Consider the following 8,812-nt stretch of genomic DNA (forward strand, 5'->3'; position numbering starts at 1 on the left):
TTGCAGTGATTAATGACACAATACATCGTCTGTACGCTAGCATGGATTTTATAGATAGATATCTCCATCACATCTGTTATTTTCCCAATCGTAGTCGTGATACTAAATGCCACATGTTATGACCGCTGTCTTAAACTGTGGGTTTTCGTATACATTTTCGTTGAGGTTTGTCAGTTGGAGAAGGACATAACATAATCATTCATGTCATCAAGCTGAACATTAAGGGTATATATATATATATATATATATATATATATATATATATATATATATATATATATATATATATATATATATATATATATATATATATATATATATATATATATATATATATATATATATATATATTCCTTATTTATTTGAGTTAATTTATCATTGCATATGTAACAACAGGAAACTTAAAGATATATTTAATTTTTTGAGGCCGCAGCTTTTTAAACAAATTAAAATGATATGTAAAGTTATTATAACTGTCACTGTTCTTCTGTGTACCTGCGGTATCAATGTTAGCATAGGTGATTAAGCGTCGGACTCTTAATCGATCGATCGTGGTTCGATAGTCACACAGGACAGTAAGAAAAAGCATTCAGGTTCCATTTCTTCGACATGATATGCCAATCATGTGATAGAATGCTGTTGAAAACCAATCAAGAATTCAGCTACTTGGTATCTGATTGATTGGTTGTCGGTGCTAACAACCTGATACGTGTTCATTAATTGACCAATATGGCTTGACTGGCTTTATTAAAGATCACAATTACTTTACGTCTGATAGATCATTTAACAATTTATATTTGATATACACCTTGACTTATCGATCCGAGGCGACCCGTCGGTCTCATGCGGTAGCTGTAGGTCAACTGTTGTATCAAACTATTTACAAGTTATTTAGCTAAGATATTCAGAAGTTGTGTTAAAGCATAAAAATCAGTATTTGTCGTACCAAAAAAGGAGAATGTTACATCAGTGCTAATTTCAAACGAAATTGGGGACACTTATGACTAAAGCGCCCGTAATCTGAGTCCTGTTTGGTCTTAAACATATGTCAAATCTCAACTCTTGTCATGAAATCTGAAGTCTTCATAAATGACGATAAAGACATTGTTGCTCTTATCAGATTTATCCCTGGCATTAAATTTTGCCCCATCTACCTTTAGACTCTGCAAATCGCATTTTCCTTAATGTAGTAGATGGCAAAGTTTAATGACCGAAGAGAAAATAGTAATGTGATATAATGCTGTTGAAAACCAATCAAGTTACTTGTGGCAGCTTAATTATTCCACAAGGCTGTAGAGCCCACAAACATCTAACATCAGATGATTCAAAGAATAATATTTCAGCTAGGTTTTTAAAGTAAAAAAGAATGGTGTAGCATTCAAACAAAAAATCCATTTATCAGAGACCCTAATCTGTATTGGAGGAAAATACGTAAGTTAAACAAGGAAAATCGGCAGTTAAAAGGCTCTTCCGTTTAGAAAATATAGTTGTTGTGTATGGCAAGACAACCGGCATTTTCTATAAGGGTGAGAAAAGCCATGAAAGCTGATTCGAGCAACCGGTTTCCAAACAGAATATAATACTAATTAGCTTGTTCTTCCTATACAAATATTAAAGCATCACACCCACCGGTGGAGTGGCTTCTCTGGTACAAAACCCGCATACATAAGATTATAATGTGACACACGCCTGACTCATTCATACACATATCTAACTTATGTATACTTCCTAAAGAGTGAACTACGACTAGAGTGCATATCATTCAAGCGTCTACTGTCAACAGAACTCATTATTGTAGAGTGTATCTACTTTGAACCTGTGATACACAAGTAATGTAATGAAAACTCATTGACGAAACTTTACTGTGATGATCCACCAGAGAATGTCGTGGATTTTATAATGGAATGCGAACTATAAAACATATGTTTGGAGCTTTTACTTATTTGCCAATCATTTAACTAGTTCAAAAGATGTAACAGCTTTATCTTTGAAATTGTATCGTGGAGTACTTAATGTTTATAGTTTTTCTTTGGCGTTTAAGAAGGCATTAACTTTCAGGATCTCTTTGTTGCAATTTTTTTTATATTTGCATGTTTTGTCTTTTCTTTGAATCAACACTGTAATGCGTATCGGTTTGTTGTTGTATGTCCATATTCTTTATGCCTATTAGAAAACAAATGAGAAGATGGATATTGATGTAGTTAAGCACGTTAAATAGAAGTGGGCAGATGGATTTGAAGATTTAGTTAACTGAGAGAAAAACCACATTGTAATTAATTAAAGACCATTGATATGATGTTATGATAATTGGCACACCAATCAGCAGGGTAAATTGTCTTGGATTATTAAGAATATTGTTCCACAACATTATCGTGTCACAGCTTGTACAATGATTATTCTGTGTTAACGTCATGATAAATATAACATCGAGATCAAAATTGCGTTGATTTTTTTTTAACAAACTATTTATAATTAACTAATCTTTTTCTTATTTTATCAACAGCAACTTCGTTGTTGTCTTCGAGATTTACTGCAAAATTTGTGATAACCCCATGTAGCTGAGATATTCTCTTAATTCTAGCAACTGCAAGACAAACTAAATTTTACCAGTCGATACGGTCATCAATAATCCAAATATTAATATCCGCAATAGTTAATCCTAATAATGAATGAATCGTTATAGCATACCCTAGCGTCCATGGAGATTTGTCAATAACTCCGTCAGGAGTTAATGCGCTCTCAGCAGCACTGACAGGAACTAAAACAATATCATTTAGTACAATATTTTGTTTTTCTGACGATCCTGGAATTTCAATTTCAATATTTTGCCGTCGCGTATCTGCTGGGCGATAACACAATGGTGCGGGTAGATTTGAAAACTTTTCTTTATGTAACAAAAATAACTGTTGTTGAAGTGCATCACGAACAATCTTTGTACTTGCAACTATCAAATCATCTGGTCTCCATACGTTCCAAAAGTTGGTAATAGAGTTTCTAAACTCATTTTACGCATTTTTTCAGATTGAATTTTATTTGGTTGTATTCTGATTAATTTCTTAAATTCTCCTAATTCTGGATCAAGTGCTCTATGATAAGTTATTTCTTCATAATAATCAACAAAACTCCATAATCATTCATGCGGATACAATCCAAGAAAAGGTGGTGGTTGACCACGATTGCCACACATTATTACTGCAGCATTCTTCAATAATAGCCAATCAAGAAATATTTTTAATGTCTCCAGCGGCACTGTGCATATTTCATCCCAAATAATAATCCTTGGAATATATTTTTCACCCATTCGTTCAGGAGTCCATGTATCTTCTTTTCATGTGATAAGTAAAAGATTTCACTCCTCGTTTGTTCATTTCTCTGGCGAGTCTGTGTGTGGGTGTTGAAACAATCAAGTCAGCACAATACAAAGTATTGCGTCGAAATAATTCGATCACATGTGGGGGTTTTTCTGATCATCCTGGTCCGTTGAGATAAACAGTTTTGTGTCTAGCCACATGATCATATACAGATGGTGCTGATGATCATTTTGATACATTGTTATTTTTGTAATAAATATATTTAATCGAAACATCTGAAGATTCGGAATAACAGAATCTTCTCATTTTTTATTCTCATTCACCCATGATGCATGATTGTATACATTTATCAATTCTGTGTCTTTACAGACATAAAATAAATCAGTGGTGACTCTAACTGCAGACTTAGAAAATATGTTTACCATCGATAATACATTTATCGAAACGTACGCCAACATCGAAGATCTTAAATGAGTAAACTGCAGTGAGTCACCATCAATATAACTATCAATTGTACCTAAATTAGTTCCGACTGTTAAGTTAAGTTCACTTCGACTTATAAAGGTATTTTTCTTTGTTGTATAAGCAAATATTAAATATATTCAGCATCATCTATAATTAATCTTGTACAATGTCATTTATGATCATATGATCCTCCTTGGGTGAAATTACATATTATTTTTCTGCCAAGATCTTTTTGCGATTTTATTCTCATAATCAGTCGTATCAGGATTTTTATCATCTGAATACTTCTTTTGTGGTGGTAACCAAACTTACTTTTGAGAACTATATGATATAATTGCTTCACTTACGATCAACGATGTCAGTATTTTTTAATCAAACATATATCCTAACAATACTATTGGTGCCCACATTTATTTCTGAAAAGTGTTTGCCAAGCAAGACAAAACATCTCGCATGGTGATCTTCGGCAAATTTAAATGACTCGATACAAGCAATTCCAGTCAAATCAAAATCTGGTAGAGGTCCATTTATCGTTACTCTCGGCATTTCATGGGTTGGATGTCCAAATATGTTAAAATATCTCGAAATTGTCCCATTCCAAGAAAACATCCGGGATAACATGGAACTATATCGAGTGATATCATATTTTTATAATCGTATTTAGTATTCCATAATTCATCATGTCCGTACTCGACACAACTTGATGTTATATTATCTAGAAAATCAAATCGAGTCGGTTTCCACGAATTTTTCTCTCTTGCAAAATTAGCCGCACAATGTGGAACAGTAGAACAATCATTCAGTAATTGTTCAGTCCTGACATTTTCAATGTATTTCAACGAAAGAATTTTTATTGCTTCGTGGAGAGATTCTGTACGATAAATAATACCATTAGGCCGTACAAATTAATCATAGTTTCCATTATCTGAACTTTGAAATAACCATACTGATACAGGATCATTTTCACTTATTTCGCTAATAAAATCAAACACATCACCGTTATAAAATTTAACAGTTATTGGGAATTTTAGTGTTTTTTCTAATTTAGCAACATCATTTATGTAGCTCCTTTATCCTTCACTGATTCAGCTCATTTGTATATTTTTCACGTCGTAAATCTGTTATTTTATTTCCACGTATCGCGTTTGTGAAGTGTTCTTAATTCGCTCGGCTACACAATTTAATGTCAAGGAGGACGAACGCTAGGTTTGTCATTCAGCGGATATATTACATAAATAAATGTGGTCACAGGATACGCTCGCTCATAATACGGTTTGTCAGTACCAGCTAACATTCCTGGTTTGGAATTTTTATTTAACGTAACAATATTTCCAGTGTGAACATGGACAGGGTCACGTTTATCACGGATAATCCAAGTATCACCTTGTTCGTTATCTACCGCGGCAATCAATTTTACTCTGAAAAAATATCTTTAATTGTCGAGATAATTAATAGTCGTTGCCGGTCGATCATCGTTCAATAACATTTTAATTATTAATAATTATAAACGTTGACCACACATGAGATGCACCATCGTCACGAAATTCTTTTTTTGCGACACGAATATTTCTAGTCAGAGTTTTCGTCGGATCAACCATAGCTCTCCTCGGTAAGTCAGGTGTTCTTCTGTCAAGATCAAATCTGGCTTTAGACTCGGTTGTATATAATCTCTCAAATTCTTCCATATTATACTTAAGGCAAGTATATAATTAAATTGAAATATCGTATATATAATGATTCAAAAAAAGAATAAATGCAATTGATTAATGACAGGTTCTACAACTTCTAGTGACAAATCTTGTGTAAACGAATTTTGCGGACTTCATTTACAAAGTGTAAGGAGAAGAAGTTTTGGACCAAAAGCGTGTTTGAAATGTGGTGTTGGAGTTAGAGGAGAAATACAGTTGTGTGTGAAATGTGGTGGTAAAAAGTACAGAGAGCTGAAACGATATTCTGATTTTAAAAAATGACACCGATAATGATAAAGTTATAAGAATTGTGAAAGACTATCTAACTAGATTTAAAAATAATGATATAGACAAATGATATTATATAGAAATGGAGCAAAATGAGTTTGTAAAATCCTAGTATCGAAAATTATGAAGCATGTCGTGACGATGTAATTAGAAATTGTCGACTAAAAAACCAGTTGGCAATGTCACTAATACTGGTTATCTCATGATTGATACTAAGGGAAAGAAACATAATCTTTCTCATAAATTTATTTACGAGTGTCATCATGGATTAATCGAAGACGGTCTTGTGATCGATCATATCAACGGTACAAAAATCGATAACAATTTATGTAACTTACGTGCTATCCCACAAAGCCAGAACAGCTGAATTGGATTAACTGGCAATCATTAGAAAATTGCAAGACTTGTTACGTCAGTAAATACAGAGACTGGCGAAGAAATAATATTTCAATCAATGAACGCAGCTGGCAAATATTTTGATATTTCAGTGCGTTCGGTAAAACATATTGCAGATAATATTACCAAATCGGCGTTTTCAAAGAAATATAAACAAAAAGTTACATTTCATCATTGTTCAGATATAGATCCATGTAGAGTAATTCAGTAGTTATTTATTTTTTGAGTCATCTTATTGTTACAATAGATATTTTTGAATGATGAGGGCTTTGACCTTTAATACAAAGGGAGATAACTCTGTCATTGATACGTTGAGCGATTAGAGTTATCTCCCTGTATTTTATTCGCTTATTAATAAATTTATATTTTTGGGGGGTTGGATTTTCCCCCCGCCGTATTGCAAATAATATAACCAAATCGGTATTATAAAGCAATAGAAACAGAGGTATCTTACTTCAGAGTATAACTCTATTGTAAGACAGAAATTCAACATCAGTGATAGTCATTGGGCTAATGTGATCCTTGATTAATAAGAGAAATAACTCTGTTAAATAAGGTATAGTCTGAAATCTTATAAAATAATTTTTATTTACTGATGAACAATGTTTTTCTTTTTGGTTGTTTTGTTAAGAAACAATATCCTTATTTTATTAGATCTGTGAGGATCCTTGTTTCATCTATATTTTTTCAGCGATTATAATTAAGAAAAACAAACAGCAAATAAAGACACCATATCTGAACTATTTTAGATCTATTTGTTATACAGAAAATAACTATCCTTCAAGTTTGATTTCGTCAGGGCAGAAATACGTTTGTGATTATTTTATACAGCGTGATTAGAAACAGAAACAAATCCACGCTGAATTTTATTCATTATAATGATTAGTTCTTGCAATCCAACAATATGTAACTTTATAATAATTTCTGAAACGTATTATTGTAACATTGGAACGTAGCATTTCGCTGACGTGCTTTATTCTCATACTCGAGGTCACCAGTTCGAATCCCGTGACTGACAACTGTCGATGGTGGCGATAATCGCGGATTTTTCTATATAAAATAGGGGTCCAACCCCAACATCGAAATTCAACCGACAAGCACACTTCCCCTCACACTCACCATGTGGTGCGTGCCCTTTTGCATTCTCCGTGGGTTGATTTTGGGTGTTGGTGTGTTGAACGTGTGCCGTCGATATGATAAGTTAGCTAAGTTAATTTTGTGCAGCCCATAGGATAAGATAATTAAGTTGATGTTGTGCAGTCCAGAGGATAAGATAACTAAGTTAATTTTGTGCAGTCCATAGGATAAGATAATTAAGTTAATGTTGTGCAGTCCATAGGTTAAGATAATTAAGTTAATGTTGTGCTCTATAGAATTAAGTTAATGTTGTGCAGTTTATATAATTAAGATAAAGTTGTTTCGTCCTTAGAATAAAGTCAATTAAGTTAATGTTGTTTCCTCCTTAGATCTAAGGTTTGCTGTATATAGTTCGTGCCCTCTGAACTTTCTAGAATGTCGTCCGGCAATCTAGGATTTCACATGGCGGTTGTTTCGTCCTTAGATTTAAGATTTATATATTTCATGCCCTCTGAATTTTCTAGAATGTCGTCTGACAATCTAGGAATTCATATGGATGTTGTGTTGTGTAAATATTTTGTTATTTTAAATATACAATTTATTATAAAATGAACTATGAAAATATGTATGCTATTATTTCTGCAATTAAAAAATTAAAACATGACGGCATAAAAATATCAGATGAATTTAATCCTGAAAAAATTATTTCTGATTTTGAATCATTACAAACACGAAAATTTGAAGATAGATATACACTACCATCATAATACAAGTTTTTAAACTTATTCACCAGGCTATGTTCCAATCGCTAACTATGGTCAAGGAAACACAAGTTATAAAATTCGTATCTCTTTCAAACGTGATCGAAAACATTATATCAGAATTATGTCACGAACATCAAACAAAAAAGATTATTAACATTAGTAATAAGACAATTAAGGAATATTATGTCAGATCGTGAAACGATCCATAGTGAAAGTGAAAGTTAATTTTATTCACATTCTTTTAATTCTGATTATAATATTTTATTTATGTTGATTTTCTTAGAAAAATCAGTGATTTTAGTCATAATGCATCGTTTTTTATCACAAATCTTAGCCAATTTGTCAAAGAAAGTCACTCAAATTGCCGATTTTATTCAAGTCACACCTTAAGCAATTCTCTAAATGATTTAACAGTCTAAAGTTATGTTTTGTTTTTCACTAAATTATGTCTGAGAATTTATCGATTTATCGACAAATCATTTAGAGAATAGCTTGAGGTTGACCCAATCAAATTATAAAATCTGATTTTCTTTTTAGTATCATTTATCTGAAATCTGAGCGAGAATCAGTAAAAAATATTTTGTTATAATATATTTTGCATTTTTTTTAGACAATATTCCCAACAATCTGAAGAATTAGGCAATATTTTTTTAAGCTGATTAGATTTAATGCAGGAATGTGCATAATTCATAATTTGATCTCTATCACATGTGATCATAATAAAATGTTCTCGCTGCAGTTTATTTAATATTCTTGCGTCAACAAAAAGTCTTTGTTACCGTATTCATCAACAATTATATTAACACTAAATTGTTTTGTATTG

The sequence above is a fragment of the Sinohyriopsis cumingii genome, chromosome 15 (assembly GCF_028554795.1).
Source record: "Sinohyriopsis cumingii isolate HCF-2022 chromosome 15, ASM2855479v2, whole genome shotgun sequence".
Classification (NCBI taxonomy): domain Eukaryota; kingdom Metazoa; phylum Mollusca; class Bivalvia; order Unionida; family Unionidae; genus Sinohyriopsis; species Sinohyriopsis cumingii.